This window comes from Capricornis sumatraensis, chromosome 1, assembly GCF_032405125.1.
Source record: "Capricornis sumatraensis isolate serow.1 chromosome 1, serow.2, whole genome shotgun sequence".
Lineage (NCBI taxonomy): Eukaryota > Metazoa > Chordata > Mammalia > Artiodactyla > Bovidae > Capricornis > Capricornis sumatraensis.
This window is the reverse complement of record NC_091069.1, coordinates 133,528,768-133,547,522: the sequence shown is the minus strand read 5'-3', so window position 1 is coordinate 133,547,522 and position 18,755 is coordinate 133,528,768.

Sequence of the window (18,755 nt, the reverse complement as noted above, 5' to 3'; positions counted from 1 at the left end):
TCTGACCTTTGCTTGTTCCTTTTGATCCCAATGACTAACACACCTGAATCATGCTCCATTTCTCTGTTCCAATAATAATAGCTGGCATTTATATAATGCTTGTTTTATGCCAAACACTAGTCTTAGTATTTTATAGCTACTAGAATGCTTATTCCTTGTAATAACCTATGGGGTAGGTAGTAGTTTCATTACAATCTCATTTTACAGACAAAGAAACAGACACAAAGAGAATAACCAACATGACCAATGTCATGAAGCTGTGTAAGCAAATCAGACAGGACTTAAACCAAGAAAGTCTGTTCCAGAGACTGTATAATATTCAGTATTCAAAACTACACACACACACGCATGCGTGCACGCACAAACACACACACACACCAGCAAACAAACATATCTTATGTTCCTTCTGGGAATTCAAAGAAGAAACTGGTAAGTTTATAGGTAGAATGCTGTCACCACTCACCTCCTTAATTTTATGTTTTATTCCTTGCTTGCGTTGATCTGTAGATGAAATTTGATACCATTTCTTCAGTTTAAGAAAGTCAGAAACCAGATTTCATATTTTATGTATGCAGAGATACTTTCCTGATTCACAACCAGAGGTTAGTGCTAAAGGTTAGTGATTGCACTTAAATGAGACTCATTTCAAACAAAGTCAAAAGTAAGTAATCTGATTTGGCGATATGTTGTGTTTTTACAAGTCTTGTATTCTCTCCAAACCATCCTGTCCTCAGGGAATTCATTAGCTCACAGCTAGACCTGTGGCAGATCCAGCTCAGATTGGTATTTTGAGCATGTGTGTATGTATGTAGCCTCTCCGTAGTTGCAATTTTCAGTTTGGTAAATACTTCAGATAAACAGCTTCATTATTTTTTTTCTGTAAGCTGAAGATAATTGTGTAAATTATAACTAAATTCCATATAAACTATGATCTCTTTATAATTACTTCAATTAATGTTTTTAATTGTCATAATGATTCACTTTTTATTCTAATACCTGAGGCATTTTCAGTAACTCTCTGACACAACAACATATTGCAATTGCTCATGGGCTATATGTCTAACAGAAATTTCCCCCCTTAAATATATATGGAAGCTTCTTGACTTATAAACAGGTTCTGAAAGGTTAAGGTCATCCCTTTTTAAACCCAAAATGACATCATTCAGGTGTGTGCTTCAACTACCTGTTAGACACAACAAAGAAGACAAATGGTATGACACATTTTATAATTTTTTGAAGGTTACAATTTCATTCACAGAATTTTCTTTAACTTCTAGAGTAAAATTCCTCATTTCTCCTATGTCACATTCTGATACTTCATTGATCATCATAAAGACAAACTCTTCTAGAAGCAGAAATAAAGAGAAAAATTAATGAATCTAATAGTTTGACTGACCTACCATATTATGGCTTCTTGATGGGCCCAGCTCAAATGAATACACAACAAAAAAAATCAGGATGTTTTGGCCAAAACCGAAATTGCCCAGAAACAAATTTACATTAATTAAAAAGAAGTAAAGTGCCTGATGCCAGAGTGTAACTAGAGAAGTTTTTTAAATTTCTATTAACTCAGGGAAATTCTAGAGTTTTGGTTGGTCTAATGAACCTGCCCTACATGCCCTGAGAATGTCTTCTGGTCATTGATTTCCTTTACAAAGAAAAAGAGAAACTACAGACTTGGCACATTTTCTACCAAGTGTTAGAATTAGAGAAGCAGAGGGAAGTTCAGGTATATGCAAGGACATAAATAAAGAAGCAAAAGCAGTGACGTGTAAGGTTAAAAAGTTGGGGGGTGTTGAATCAAGAGCCTTCTTACAGAACTACAGTGTCAGATATATTACTCGAATGAAATTCTATCATGTCAACGTTTTGTTTACTTATGAATCTTATGTTCCCTAGAAACATTAAATGCCAAGGAGAATGCATTTATTGTTGAAAAGTCCTATACTAAAAATAAGGAAGTAGTAAGGGGCAATGTTTGTATTTTCATCAGAGAATCTTATATATTTTGAAAAGGTATTAGGTCTTCCTATTGAAATATACTCTTTTAACATACTGTGTCCAACAATGCTGAAAATATGAGATCAAAAAATCTATTTTGTGAATGTTTCTTCTGAAATGATAAATAATCTCTTCTCTCCATTAAATAAAGATTTAAATACTATGAGTGGCATGTGGATGAGAAACTGAATTTATGAGTTCTTATATTTAAAGCATAGAAATGAAACTGTAACTACTTCTCTGATGGGTAGTGTTTATGAAAATTCTACTCATGGGTAGTATTTATGAAAAGAAAGTCCATTTATGAAAATGGTGATTCTGCTCATTCATACAGTTTCCATTAAGATCTATATGCTAATGACTCCAAAACCTACCTCTCAATACTTGAACTATTATAATTATTATTATTGCTACTGTTCCCAAAAACTGTAAGTAGAAGAGCAACATGATTAGGTTTAGTGATTCCACTCTGTTGCAGTGATGTCCATTAGCTCTTCGAATAGATGTCTCATGAATTGCTACACATGTGTCAAAAGAGACAGGAAAGGAAGTGAGATAAGGAGCAGATGACAAATCTAAAAGGTTAGTCACTGATGCTGAAAGCCCAGCTATGATTGGAAACCTTGAATTTTTATTATGCCAGTCAACATATTTGAGTGACATAATCCTGAGTACTCCACTACATAATTGCAGAGCAGAAATGTGGGATACAATAGTGGTTTATGTTTGGAATTTTGCTGGGCAGCTCCAGTGGAATAATAGGGATGCAAAGGAATGAAGAATATTGATGTGAGGGCAGGATGGATGGCAAATCAGGGCTTTGGAAGGTAGAGTAGTGGGAAAGGTCGGGAGGAAGGTGATTGAGCTAAGATGAAGAAGGTAAGATGAGCTCAATTGGAAGATACAGAAAGCAAAAAACAAAGGGGGAAACAATGTTTCTTATCATTCTCCTTGCCACAGGAACTGTGGCAAGGATTTAGGCTTATTGTACATGTTAAAAATTTAGAGGAGTCACTGGCACAAGATAAGTACTCAAAAATTCCATCCAATAGTGGTGGTGGTGGTGGTAATGGTAGTAGCAGCAGCAACAGGAACTGTGTGGTGGCTTTCCTACTTTATGGCGATAACTTTGTTTTTATTTCTTTGCAACTTAACTTCCAGTACATCCTCCACACTGCCATACTAGCCCTCTGTTTAAAACTCTTATCAGCTTCCTATTGACTTCCTATTGACTGAATAAATCAAAGGTATTTAGCTGGGTATAAAAGAACCCTCTGAATTTAGCGCCAGGACTTCAACATTCTTGAATTGAGGAATTGTGCAAACGAAGATTATCAGATACAACCAGGCTGAACTTGTCATCAATTCATAATAAAATAATGTCACAGGACTACTATAAATTTCATTTCTTATGCACAATTATTTTTGTGTGAATGTGTGCATGTAAGCTTAAATGCTTGTATTAATATGTGCATGTTTTTGTGAGTATATTCTTCTCTGTAAAATTAATTCTTTCTGATTCAGCTAGGCAGATTTAATTTTGTCTCTTTCTTTACTTCTGCTTTTATCATGTATCTATTATAGCATTTCCCACATAACTTAGCAATTTGTCTCTCCAACTGAGTCCTTAACAATTTGTCTCAAGGACCCAGAACAGTACTTTATATCTAATATCAACTAACTACACATTTGGAGAATAGAACACTACAGTCTGAACATGAAAAGTACTGCATCCAATTGAATACGTTGTCTCCTTGTTCTTTTGTTCTGGTTTCAAACTTTTATTATCGATAGACACTTTTAGGAAAATAATTTATCAGTAAACAAACTGCCTACTTATTACCAAAGAGTTAATGTTTTTCAGTTGCACATGTTTAAAAGTTAGTATGTTCTTTAACTCTTTCTAGACAGTGTAATGTTAATTGACTAATTTAAAAATAGCTTTGGTTCTTTGCAGTATATGTAGTAGTCACGTTCTGTGTATGTGAATTTAAAAACTGTTAATATGCATGAAATTAATATATAAGTGTACCAACAATGAGCATCTAAAAATCTTTTTATTTGATGAATTAAATAGTAAAGAAAGGCAAAAGAACAGAAAAGCAGACTATAATTTTTCTGGACATGATGCCTAAATTTCTTTTTTTTTTCCTTCATGACTTTCTGGCATATATATAATATTATAGAGGCCTGCACTGTAGAGGAAAGTAAGCCTAGCAGTTTGATGGGATATTACCATTTCTAGTTAGCATTCCTGCAGTTCAAAAGGAAGAAACACAGCAAAAGGAAAACTTAGGAGCAGGATGCTCTGTTAGAAATTACCTTTGTTGAGATTTTGAGTAATGGAGTTAACTCAGCAGGGCCAGAGGAACACAAAAGTGGCAGTTAGCTTCTTGCTGCTGTAAAGACATATGTCTTAATTTGTAATTACCAGAAAAACAGGTTGCACAAATTGTGTGTTAAATCATCTTCCCAGCTATGGAAACTAGTACAAACATGCAGGCAAAGGAAATGTTGTACCCTTCTTTTAATTTCCCACAGGTTTTTTTCCCCCCTATTGTTGTTTAAATCAGATCCCTTTTGTTAGCGGTAACCACTTCATAGAGAGTTAGCTTTGACATAGCTTTATCTTTCTTTTTTTTTAAAAAAGCAAGATGTATTAAACATAGACATCAAATTCAAACAGTTTAACTGGACAATGATTAAATGAATACTCACCAAACATCTTATAGAGAAAGAACTATGATGAGTGTTATCCTAAAATCATTACAATATAAAGGACCCAAAAACTTGATTTTGTAACAGTATCTTTTGGGCTTTCTCTTTACTGTCTGTCATTCAAAATCAGAGAAGCAGATTTAAAAAAAAAAAAAAAAAAAGACTTTGCTGTACTGAGGAACGTGGTCAGAGATCTGTGAGCTGCCTTTTTGTTGTTTAGCCGTTCAGTCACTATGTCCTGTCCAGTTCTTTGCGATCCCATGGATGGCAACACACCAGGATTCTCTTGTCCTTCATTATCTCCTGGAGTTTGCTCAGATTCATGTCTATTGAGTCCATGATGCTATCTATCTCATTCTCTGCCACCCCCTTCTCCTGTTGCCTTCTCTCTTTCTCAGCATCAGAGTCTTTTCCAATGAGTCGGCTCTTTGCTCCAGATGGCCAAAGTATTGGAACTTCAGTTTCAGCATCAGTCCTTCCAATGTATATTCAGGGTTGATTTTCTTCAAGATTGACTGATTTGTTCTCCTTGCTGTCAAAGGGACTTTCTATAGTCTTCTCCAAAACCACAATTCAAAGCCATCAATTTTTTGGCACTCAACCTTCTTTACAGTCCAGCTTTCACATCAGTACATGACTACAGGAAAAACCATGGCTTTGACTATATGAACCTTTGTTGGCAAAGTGATATCTCTGGTTTTTAATACCCTGTCTAGGTTGATCATAGCTTTCCTTCCAAAGAGTAAAATTCTTTTAATTTCATGGCTGCAGTCACCATTGCAGTGATTTTGGAGCCCAAGAAAGTAACATCTGTTACCCTTTCTACTTTTCACCTTCTATTTGCCGTGAAGTGGTGGGACTGGATGGCACAATCTTAGTTGTTTTTTTTTTTTTTAAATGTTGATATTTAAACCAGCATTTTCACTCTCCTCTTTCACCTCTTTCAGCCTCATCAAAAGTCTCTTTAGTTCCTCTTCACTTTCTGCCATTAGAGTGGTATCATCTGCATATCTAAAGTTGTTGATATTTCTCCCGTCAATCTTGATTCCAACTTGTGATTCATCCAGGCTGGCATTTCACCTGATGTACACTGCATATAAATTAGATAAGCAGAGTGACAATATACAGCCTTATATTACTCCTTTTCCAATTTTGAACCAATCAGCTTACAAAGACAATTTAGAGTGAAATTTTTGACATTTAACAGAATGAGCATTTATAGTATTGATCTTTTAAAGAAAACCTCCACACAGAGAGATCATTGGTGGTTCCCTTTACTATTTTATGGAGTTTAATTTTTTTTTTCATGCTTGTCTCTGAGATCAAATGAGATAATATATTTTAAATGCTTGGGACAATATAGAACAATGAAGCAAAAGTATTTTATTACATGAAATTTCCATTTAATTAGTAGAGACCTCGAATCTCATTTCCTTCAGAGATTTTTTGAGATACAATTTAAGAACCTTGCAATTCACCTATTTGGAGTGTACAGTTGAGTGTTTTTTAGAATACTCATGTACAGCTTTCACCACAGTCAGTTTTAAAATATACCATTGCAAAAAATTCCTGTATTCTTTAGCTTTTACCTGACTATTCTCCAGTCTCAGCAGCCTCACACAAGAACTAAATACTTTCTGCCTCTATAGAATAGTCTATTTGGAATATTTCATAAAAAAGTAATAGCATAATATATGGCAGGTTTGTGACTAGCCACTTTCTCTTAGTATAGTGTTTTCAAGGTTCATCCATGTTGTAGCAAATATCCATAGTGTGTTCTTTTCAGTGACTATATACCAAATTTTGTTAATCCATTCATCAATTGATAAACATACCACTTTATGTCTATTGGGAATAAAGCTACATTGAACATTTGTGTATAAGGTTTTGTGTGGACTTATAGTTTTATTTCTTTTGGGAGTCAAATTGCTGTGTCAAATAAAACTTTATGTTAAACATTTTGAGAAACTTCTAGAGTGTTTTCCAAAGTGACTATGCCATTTCACATTACCAATAGCAATGCATATGGGATCCAATTTTCCCATATTTTTACCAGTACTAATTAGTATCTATTTTTCTAATTATAGCCATCCTGATGGGTGTGAATTGGTATCACACTTGTTTTAATTTGCAGGTTTTGATGACTATAATGTTGAACATCTTTTCCTGTGCTTACTTACCATTTGTATATCTTATTTGAACAACTATTCAGATTCTTTGTCCATATGTTTGTATAATTATTGAGTTCTAAAAGTTATATATTCTAAATATGTGTCCCTGATTAGATAACTGGTTTGAAAATATTTTCTTTCATTCTCTGGGTTTTATTTTCACTTTCTTGTTACTATCCTCTGAAGTACAAAGGGTTTTAATCTTGATTAACTCCTTCTTAATCTGTTTTTTTCTTTGTTGCCCAAATTTTGGTGTCATATCTAAGAATTCATGGTAAAATCCAAAGTCATGTAGTTTCACCCCTATGTTTCTCCTAAGAGTTTTGTAGTTTTAACTCTTACATTTAGGTCTTTGATTTATTTTTAGTTAATTTTTATATGCAATGTGAGGTAAGAGGCCAATTTAAGATTTTTCGCATGTGAATATACAGTTTTCTCAGCATCATTTGCTGAAGACTGTTCTTACCTTGTTGAATAGTCTTTGTACTTTATTGAAAATCAGTTGGCCATAAAGTCACAGGTTTATTTTTGGAGTGTCAGATCTATTCATCAGTCTGCCTTATGTCAGTACTGTACTGTCATGGATACTGTAGGTTTGGAGTAAATTTTAATATTGGGAATTGCAAAGCTTCCAAATTTGTTCTTTTACAGATTATTTTGGCTATTCTCAGTTACTTGTAATCCACATAAATTTTTTAATTAGCCTGCTGATTTTCACAATGAAGCCAGCTGAAATTCTAATAGAGATTGTCCTGAATCTGTAAATACATTTGCAGGGTATTAAGACCTTAAAAATACTAGACCTTCCAGGCCATGAGATGTTTTTCCATTTATTTAAATCTTCTTCCACTTAACAATGTTCTATAGTTTTCAGAATATAAAGCTTTGCAGTCCTTTTGTTAAATGTATTTATAAATATTTTATTCTTTTTGACATAAAATTATTTTCTTAATGTTATTTTTGATCATTGAAGTTTTAAGAATAGAATTGATTTTTTTATGTGTATTGTTCCTGTATTTTGCAGCCTTACTGAACTCACTTACTTCTAATCATTTTTAGTGGATTGCTTAATATTTTATATATGCAAAATCATACTAACTGTGAATATAATAGTTTGATTTTTTCCTTTTCAATCTGTATACTTTTTTTTTTTCCTCTTTGCTAAATGCCCTGGCTAGAACCTTCAGCACAATGTTAAATAGAAGCAGAGAAATAGCAGATTTCCTTTTGTTGTTCCTAATCTTTTAGGGGGAACGCATCCAGCCTTTCACCATTAATCATGATGCTAGGTATACTTTTTTAAATATCCTTCATCAGACTGATGAAATACCTTTCAATACTTTTTCTTAATTTGTCTCATTTTTTAATCATTAAAGGATGTTGAAGTTTTTTAATGTTTTTTTTTTTTTTTTTTCTGTATCTATAGAGGTGATCATATGGTTTTTCTTTCATGGGTATGTTATATTACATCATTTGCTTTTTTGAGTGCTAACCCAGCTTTGCATTAATGGGATAAATCCTATTTGATCATTGTGCAAAAAAAAATTGCTTTTAATATTTTGCTGCATTTAGTTTGCAAGTATTTTGTTGAATATTTTTACATCTACTTTCACAGAGATATTCATCTGTAGTTTTCTTTTGCGTGGTGTCTTAGTCTGGTTTTGGGTATCAGGGTTTTGTTGATCTCATAGAATGAGTTTGGAAGTTTCTGTCTTCTGTTTTTTTCAAGACTATTTGAAGAATTGGTATTAATTTTTCTTTAAATGTGTTGTAGAATTTACCAGTGAAGCCATATGATCTTGACCTTTTCGTTGGAAAAAAATTTAATTACTAATTCAGTCTCTTTGCTTGTTATAGATTTCTACAATTGTTTGTATCTTCTTGAGTCGATTTCAAGAGTATGTCTCTTTTGGAATTTGTCCACTTCATCTAAGTTATTTAATATATTGGTGCATAACTATTCAGAGTATTCCCTTGTAATGATTTTTATTTTAGTAAGCTTGGTAGCACTGTCACCCCTTATATATCTGGTTCTAGTAACTGAAGTCTCTCTCTCTCTGATCAATCTGACTGAAAGTCTATCAGTTATACTGATATTTTGAAGAGTCATCTTTGGCGTCATTTGTTTTCTCTATCGTTTTCTCTTTTCTATTACAATACTTCCCACTAAACTATTATTTCTCTCTTACTACTTGCTTTAGGTTTACTTTACTCTTCTTTTCCCAGTGTCTTATATGGAATTTAAGGGCATTAATTTGAGATTTCTGATTTTTCCTTTTCATATAAGCCTTTATTGCTATAAATTTCCTCCTGACTGACTGTTGCTTTAGCTGCACTCATAACTTTTTATATGTGATGCCTTCACTTTTTATAGCCCTCATTTTTATTACTATCAAAGTATTTCCTAATTTCCCTTATGATTTCTTTTTTGGCCTATTTGTTATTTAGGAATGTGTTGTATAATTTCCATATATTTGTGAGTTTCCCAACATCTTTTCTGTTGTTGTTTTCTAATTTCACTCAACTATGGAGAACATGGCTTATATTTTTTATATTCTTATAAGTTTAATGAGGTTGATTTTATGGCCTAGCATATGGTCTATCCTAGAGGTTGTTCCAGGTATAATTGAGAAGAATATATATTCTGCTGTTGTTGACTGAAATATTCTACAGTTGTCTGTTAAATCCATTTGGTTTATAGTGTTATTCAAGTCTTCTATTTCCTTTTTACTTTCTTACTAGTAGACTATCCATTGTCGAAAGTGTTAACAGTTAGTTTTCCAATCATTATTGAAGTGCTGAACTCCAATAAACATTTATCTAATGCTATATCTGGTGGGCAAGCCATTTAATTCTCTTTGGGTCTTAATATCTTCATGAATATGAACAAGCCTTTACTTCCAATTTATCTTCACAGGCTTGTTATACCCCTGTGATTGTATTACTTTTACTATACTTAGGTCTTAGAGTAAATCCATAATTCATAAATGCTTATGCTAAAATATCATAGACATATTACTTTCTTTTGCAAAGATGTTTTCAGTTATTTTCGCTAGTCTAGTCAGAATCAGAAGCCCTAAGAAAGCAAGACAAGACAGAAAAAGATTTGACCAGTTTGTTAGCAACTATTGTGCTACAACGCGTGGTTTGAATGTTATTAAAGCAGTGGTATGCTTATATATGGACTCTACTAATATAATTTTTCTAATTAAATTTTGCGTCTTAAATTCAAATTGTCATTCAGTCATAACCAGACTAGTTTTGGAGAAGAAACTTTTAATTTTTATTATAAGCTTCCTGTTTGGTCCCTTTAGAAATGGGAGAAAGCATGCGTATATTATTTATGCCATATGCATATATTATTTATGCCATATGCATATGAAATTTCTAATGTGTTTGTCTCTGTTTGCACTCAAAAATATAAAATGTATGATTCCCTGCTAGCTTTTGCTAAGAAATATATCATACAGCATCAAACAAATGCCTGCCTAAGAGAGTTGTCTTTAGAGAGAGAAAACTGTTTATAATTCAAAATCCAGTACAAACATGAAATCCAATGGGATGTCTTTTCCATATGGCAGTTAGAATTAGTTTCTTAGTCCTTTGCCTCCAAACCACTTTCTACCTACCTACATTATGAAACTTTTTCCACTGGTGTGTTTCCTGCAACCTCCCACCATCCCCCATCCCAAAAAAGGACTGAATGTTTGAAAGGAAAATATTACCTCATTTCTGCTTGTAAAAACAGAAAAAATATCTCACATGTAAGAGGTTCAAATAAATAATTGTATTTTAGTGTTAACAAAATTTCTTGTCAGTTTGCCATAATCAAAGATGTTTCTGATATTTGTGTTATTATCTGTATGTGTCTCAATGTAACAAAACTAGCAGATTCTGCATTTTACCCCACCTGAATCAAGATGTTTGTTCTCCCATGTACAGCATCTTAACTCCTATATCCAATGTACTACATTTGGTTTTAAGGTCTGCTGTTAATTCCATCTCTTTCTTTAAAATGAACTTATTTCTGATTGGTGCCTAAGGTGATTGTGCAAGCTACTTTTCTTCCTTGAGAGTTTTTCTTTTTTTAATTTTTTGTTTTATTTTTAATTAGAGGATGATAACTTTACAATATAGTGAGGGCTTCTGCCATACATCAACATGAATCGGCCATAGGCATCCATATGTCCTCTTCCTCTTAAACCTCCCTCTCAATTCCCTCTCCATCCCACCCCAGTATGTTGTCACAGAACACCAGCTTTGGGTTTCCTGAATCACAGAGCAAATTCCCACTAGCTATCTATTTCACATATGATAATATATATGTTTCAGTACTATTTTCTCAAGTCTTCCCACCCTCTCCCTCCCCTTTAAAGTCTGTTCTTTATGTCTACATCTCCTTTGCTGCCCTGCAATAGGTTCATCAGTATCATCTTTCTAGATTCCATATATTCACATTAATATACAATATTTCTATAGTGGCTATATCATTTTGCATTCCCACCAACAGTGCAAGAGAGTTCCCTTTTCTCCAAACCCTCTTCGGCATTTATTGTTTTTAGACTTTTTGATGAGGGCCATTCTGACTGGTGTGAGATAATACCTCATCGTAGTTTTGTTTTGCATTTCTCTAATGATGAGTGATTTGAGAATATTTTCCTGTGTTTGTTAGCCATCTGTATGTCTTCTTTGAAGAAATGTCTGTTTAGATCTTCTGCCCACTTTTTTACTGGGTTGTTTGTTTTTCTGCTATTGAACTCCATGAGCTGGTTGTATAATTTGGAGATTAATCCTTTTTAGATTGTTTCTTTTGCTATTATTTTCTTCCATTCAGAGGGTTGTCTTTTCACCTTGATTATAGTTTCCTTCATTGTGCAAAAGCTTTTAAAATTTAATTAGGTCCCACTTGTTTATTTTTGTTTTTATTTCCATTACTTTAGGAGATGGGTCATAGAGGATCTTGCTGTAATTTATGTCAAAAAGTATTATGTCTGCTTTCCTCTAAGAGTTTTATAGTTTTTAGTCTTGCATTTATGTCTTTAATCCATTTTGAGTTTATCTTTTTGTATGCTGTTAGGAAGTGTTCTGATTTCATTCCTTTACATGTCACTGTCCAGTTTTTCCAGTGCTATTTATTGAAGAGGCTGTCATTGCCCCATGGTATATTTTTGTCTCCTCTGTCAAAGATGAGGTGCCCACAAGTATATAAATTTATCTCCAGACTTTCTATCTCATTCCACCGGTCTATATTTCTGCTTTTGTACCAGCTCCAAACTGTCTTGATGCCTGTAGCTTTGTAGTATAGTCTGAAGTCAGGAAGGTTGATTCCTCCAGCTCCAGTCTTCTTTCCCAAGATTGCTTTGGCTATTTGGGATCTTTTGTGTTTCCATACAAATTGTAAAATTATTTGTTCTAGTTCTGTGAAAAATCACATTGGCAGATTGATAGGGACTCTGTTGAATCTATAGGTTGCTTTGGTAATATAGTCATTTTCACAATATTGATTCCTCCAATCCAAAGACATGATATATCTTGACATTTGAATGACATATGCTACATTTATTGTTACATTTTAACAAGAGTTTAAAGTAGTTGTTCTGCCCCTGCCTCTGGTGGTTCACCATCAGCTCAACTGATTTTCAGGTATTCTCTGATCTTATCTCCTCTATAAGTGTTCTGAGATGTTTTTGCCCATAACACTATGTTGCCATTTATTGTCTGTTGTTGAATATATCAAATTTATTTGGCTTGTCAGGTGTCACCTTTGTTAAATCCCTTAATTAACTTAGTGACAAAGAGGAATTTATTTACCCATCAGCCGTCATTATTTGGTGAGAGGATAATTTTGGCTGTGCTACATACAAGCTAATACTTGACCTTGACTGTCATCAGAAATATTTTCAAACTAACAAATGTGCTGACATTTTAGAAAAGTTCAGAATCTTAATATAAAGTTTCAGAATATTCAGTAGCTTTTAAAGGTATATACACACAGTATAATTTAATGTATGATACTGACATATTTAGAAAATAAAATTAAATACAAAGGAAAAATTAGTCTCCCACCATCCCTTCTGTATTATCAATCCCTTGATATAAATACCTTTAAAATTTTGGGTGTATTACTTTCCAAATTTGGATATTTTTGTCTGTCTATGTATCTATCAATCTATAAAGCTCTATTTATACACACACACTTTTACTATTTAAAAAACTACATACTATTTTGTGATAACTTTTTGTAAACATATCACCACACTGTAATTCTTAGAGAAGGTTTGTTGTTGTTCGACTAAGTCATGTCTAACACTTTGCTGTCCCATGAACTGTATTATGCCAGGCTTCCCTGTCCTTCACTGTCTCTCGGAGTTTGCTCAAACTCATGTCCATTGAGTTGGTGATACCATCCAAAGAGAAGGTTAAATTAATTTTTTTTTTGCCTATGTACAACTTAAATTGTTATAATTATCACAGCATCAAAAAGTATCAATTTGAAAACTATTTCAAACCTAAATCTAAAGCATATCCCAACCCTTTTTCTGAATAATTATGCAACATAATTTTTAGTATAATATATATGCATTTGATTATAAAGTATGTATCATTTTGAAAAATGATTAATTTTTAAAAGTGATATGCCTTAGTGATCTAAGATGGTGACTATGTTTATGAGGCTTTCCTAGGGAAATAGTGATTCAAACTGGAGCATTTTAATTTAGGAAATTTTATCAGAAGAGTCAAGCTTCAGTTGGAAAGTTGATGCTAGCTTTGTAAAACTTCTGAAAAGTGGTTTGATCTTTAAACAGAAAAAAATTAAGCCTGAAATATTCAATTATATGTCACATATTCACTTATCCCACTGTATTAAACATATATGTTCAGACATTTTTATTTTGTAATCATTTTTATTGGAAAATAGTTGATTTACAATGTTGTATTAGTTTCGGATGTAAAGCAAAATGAATCAGTTACAACAATATAGTCATGTTAGTTTGAATATGTTAACCAGTTGTAGAAAAATACCATGTTATTATAAATCATAAAGTTTTAGCAGGGTACACCAAGATGCAAGGTCCTATGAAACACTGAAAAAAATATATATTTGAGTGTTTAAAAGAGTAAAAAAAAAGAAAGAAAGAAACAGTGTCTTTAATAAAAGTGCCAGCAGTTTATGAACAACTACACTAAGGTGAAAGATCTGCTTCAGCGAAATTGTTGATTGCCTTGGAATGTGTGGCAGGGTAAGGAGAACACAGGAAAGATTACAGCTTCACCACAGCAGGAATTTAGTCACTCGAGTTATCATATCATGATTAGAAAGTGACTGTGGTAGAGTTTAGATAGTTTGAGTGAAATCCAAGCGATATGGGTCTTTATCTCTTTTTCTATTTTGTGTGCCTAAAAGAGTAGTTTCTACAAGCCACTGGGGAGTTTCCCATTCACAGGTACTGCACAGGTAATTATACCCCACAGTGGAAATGAAAGACTTCCTTCTAGTGAGGCAGTCAGGAATCGTTTTGCCCCCAGAAAGCAAAAACCATCCAGATAAAAGAAAGGGAAGAGAAGTGAATTAAAAGAAGACTGGCCAAAGTTGTCAGATACTTCACTGAATCATATGTCAACTGCCTTAACCTCTGTTTCCCACACTTTTCACAACTTTGTAATGAATAAATTTTAAACAAATCTAAAAGTTGATAGGAAAAAAAATGAACATTTATATACCTCTTCATATATTAAACATTGTTAATGTTTTATCACATATATACTCTCTCCCTCTAGATATATATATGTGTCTGTGTGTGTGTGTACAGTTTTCTTTGCTCCATCATCTGAAACTAGGTTGCATACTTCAGCATGCATGTCTTAAATATAAGCATTCATTTTTGTAACCATAATAACATCATTCCTTAGAAAGAGAACAATAATTCTATATTATACTCTGACTAGACAAGGCACAAATTTCCCACAAGCATCCTGAGAATGTCTTTTATAGCTGCCGCTGCTGTTATTTTTAATTTAAAATTATAATTAAAATTAGATCCATATATTTCACTTAACTATAGTTTCCCTTTATTTTAGAGTTGCTCCGTCTTGGCAGGATCAACACGTGGGCCAATAACTCTTTGCTGTGGGGAGGAAGAAGGCTCCCTTTGCACTGGAGGATGTTTGGCAGCATCACTGCTCAGCATCCACTAGATGCAAGTTAACAGCCCCCTCCACCTCAATTTGTAACCATCAAAATTGTCTCCAGATGTTACCACATGTCCCCCAGGGAACAAAATGACCTCCGACTGAAAACTACTGCTCTATTTTAATCTAGAAAAGTACCGCTGTCCACACCTTTTGTAGTGTCAGTTAGCTATGCCTGGAGACAAGTCTAGATTTTACATCTGTATTATCTCAACACAAACCACCATCCCTCTGGGGACTGTTTGGGAAACATGAATCTCATTAGGAAACAATCAGTCTCTAGGCAACCATAGAAATCACCTGAGAAACTTGCCAAATACCAATTCCCACTCTTGTCTCCTAGATAATCTGACTCAGTTCTGGACCAAGACCTGTGAATCTGAGTTTGTTTTATAAGCACACCAAGTTATCCCTATCCTATGTAGTTTAGGAAAGCTATGTCCTGTGACATAAAATCCAAGGATATCCGAAAGTTCACACCTAACAAATACTTCCTTCCCATTTAAATTATGTTTAATATTTCTCTATCCTAGGTTTGCTCAAAGGGCAACCATAGGTACTTTTCTACATATTTGTTTTCTATTCTTCATTTTCTGCTGATATTTTTTTCTTTCTATCACTTAAACTTGGGGACACCTATGTCTTGAACGCTTTATCTTTGTATAAAGCAGCATCCATATATCATGGTTTCAGATGTCATCAATAGTGCGATGTTTTCCATGGATGAACCTTACGTGAAAAATAATGCCAGTCTGAAAAGGCTCCATACTGTGTTGATTCCAAGTATATGAAATTCTGGAGAAGGCAAAACTGTGGCAATCAGTGGTTGCTAGGACTTTAGGAAGAAGGAATGAATAGGCAGAGCACAGGATTTTTAGGGTAGTGAAACTACTCTGTATGATACTATAAATGTGGATATATGTCATTAAAGTATTTCCAAATCCACAGAACATACAACACCAAGAGTGAACCATAATATAAACTATGGACTCTGGATGATAAGAACTTGGCAATGTAGGTTCAAAGATTGCAATAATTGTACTGCTTTGGTGGGGGATGTTGAAAATGGAGGAGGCTGTGTGTGTGTACAGGGGCAGGAAATAAATGGGAACTTCTTGTTTCTTCTGCTCAATTTTGCTGTGAAGCTGAAACTCCTTTAAAAAATAAAACCTACTTAAATTTTTATCTATTAATTGCTCTATCATTTTTCCTAAACCTTTATCTGGCTTCCATGTAATCGTACTCTTCTTTATCCTTCATTCTCAAGTATAGTTATAATGTTCTTTTAATTCTTCCTCTAGAGCATAACTTCTCAAACTTTCATTTGGAAAAATAATCACATAGAAAAATTTGTTAAAATGCTCATTCTCAGTGATCACTCTGAAGAATTGTGTTGAGTTTTGACATGAAGTACAAGAATATGAATTTTTCACAAACATGCTAGGTGATTTCTATACCAGTGATTCCGGGACCAAACTTTGAAACCTCTTGCTTCATAGTATCTGACATATTCATCATTTTCTCCCTTTTTATGTGACTTCGGGTCTGTTCTATTCATTCACACACGGGTTACAATCACTTCTTTGCTGGTGATCCTAATTCCAGTCTCCTTTGTACAATTATTCCTTTGTAAATTGCTAGGATAATCTTCTGCGAATGCCATTTTTATCACATCACCTTCCTGCTCAAGAATCAGCTACTCTTACTGTATCAAGTCTAAACTCTTGGCCTATAATTCAAGGTCCTCTATCAACTGGCACTTTTGTACCTTTCTAATTTTATCTTTTTCCACTACAGACTGACTCTCCCCTCTAGTTAAATCCAGCCAACTTTCCATTCTTCCATGCTGCTTATTTGCATGTCTTTGAGTCTCCCATCAATTGGAATGCCCCCCTTTTTTTATCCCTCCACCCCGAACATATAATAAGCATTTGTTTTCAACTTACCTACTTTAGGAAAATTTTCCTGGTTAAAAATTTCCACCAAATCATTGTGCTGACTGATTCAAATTATCAAATTAAACTATAATTCAGATGAATAAAAATAATAAAAGGGGCCTCTAATGTTATAAAGTTTAGAATGGTATGTAGTTTTTCCTATTGACTTGTGAAAAAAATTACTGCAATAAAATATTAATCAGAATTTTAATGTATAAGTATGTGAAATAAAATATTAAAAATAAGTGAACCTAAAATTTAGTATAAGTGTGACGGTTAGAGTAAACACCACAATGAACAATAAGACAGAGCATCATTAGGGTAATAAGTGAATGAGAAAAGTAAGATCAGTTCAATTCAGTTCAGTCGCTCAGTCGTGTGCGACTCTGCGACCCCTTGAATCGCAGTACGAAGGCCTCCCTGTCCATCACCAACTCCGAGAGTTCACTCAGACTCGTGTCCATCGAGTCCGTGATGCCATCCAGCCATCTCATCCTCTGTTATCCCCTTCTCCTCCTGCCCCCAATCCCTCCCAGCATCAGAGTCTTTTCCAATGAGTCAACTCTTCACATGAGGTGGCCAAAGTAGTGGAGTTTCAGCTTTAGCATCATTCCTTCCAAAGAAATCTCAGGGCTGATCTCCTTCAGAATGGACTCCTTGGATCTCCTTGCAGTCCAAGGGACTCTGCTAAAATATGAAATGAATGAGACAGCAAAGTACAGAGTCATATGGAAATGATACAGGAAGCCAAAGCTTCAGTTGCCTGTCTAAATAAATTTAAACTGTTTCCACAAACAATTTTGCTAATGAATGGATGTGCCTTTTGTTATTGTATAGCCATAGCTCCTGTATTCAACCAACTCAGCCTTTTCAAGAAGTAACCAAGTTGCGACCTTTCAAAGATGCAAATATCCATTGACATCTCCAATCACATAAGTAGAACAGTACATGGAGATTACAGCAGCCATTCAGAATTCAAGCCAATGCTACTATGTCATCTGTGACTAAAAAAAATTTGCTACTATCCAAACATCACTAAGGTAGATAGAATTGAATCCATCAAGGAAACAGAACTTGTTCTATCAACATCAGGTGTGAGTGACATTGCAACTTGCCCTCCATCTCCTATTAGTAATGATCCTTCAGCTCTACCATTTCTCACTTCCTCTCCCTCCCCCAGTCAGTATCTCTTCTTGCCTATTCACTCAGTAATAGCCCCTGTATGCCAGCTGTTGTATTGTACTACTCTACTTTTCAAGGCACTCTACTACAAGACTAAAAATGTTTTATTTGGTGTGTTTTTTTTTAATGTATTATTTGTGTGAAAAATATTATAAACCCTATTATAGTAAAGTACTATATAGTCATTTGTATTAGTTGGGTACCTAGGCTAACTTTGTTGAGTTTACAAACTGAACTTATGAACATGCTCTAGGAATGGAACTTGTTCATATGTAGGGGACTTACTATATTGAGAAGAGAAAAGAGGTCACTGGAAGCTGATAAAAGTCAGGAGGCTATTACAATAAAGCGTCTGTGAGATGTTGGTACAGATCTGGTGGTAGCAGTAGAAGGAGTGAGGAGTGCTGAGCGTCTGGACATGTTTTGAAGATGTAATCAATAATATTTGCTGTTGGGTTAGAGGGTTGTATACAAGGTGAGGGCTTCCCTAATAGCTCAATTGGTAAATAATCTACCTGCAATGTGGGAGACCTGGGTTCAATCCCTGGGTTGGGGA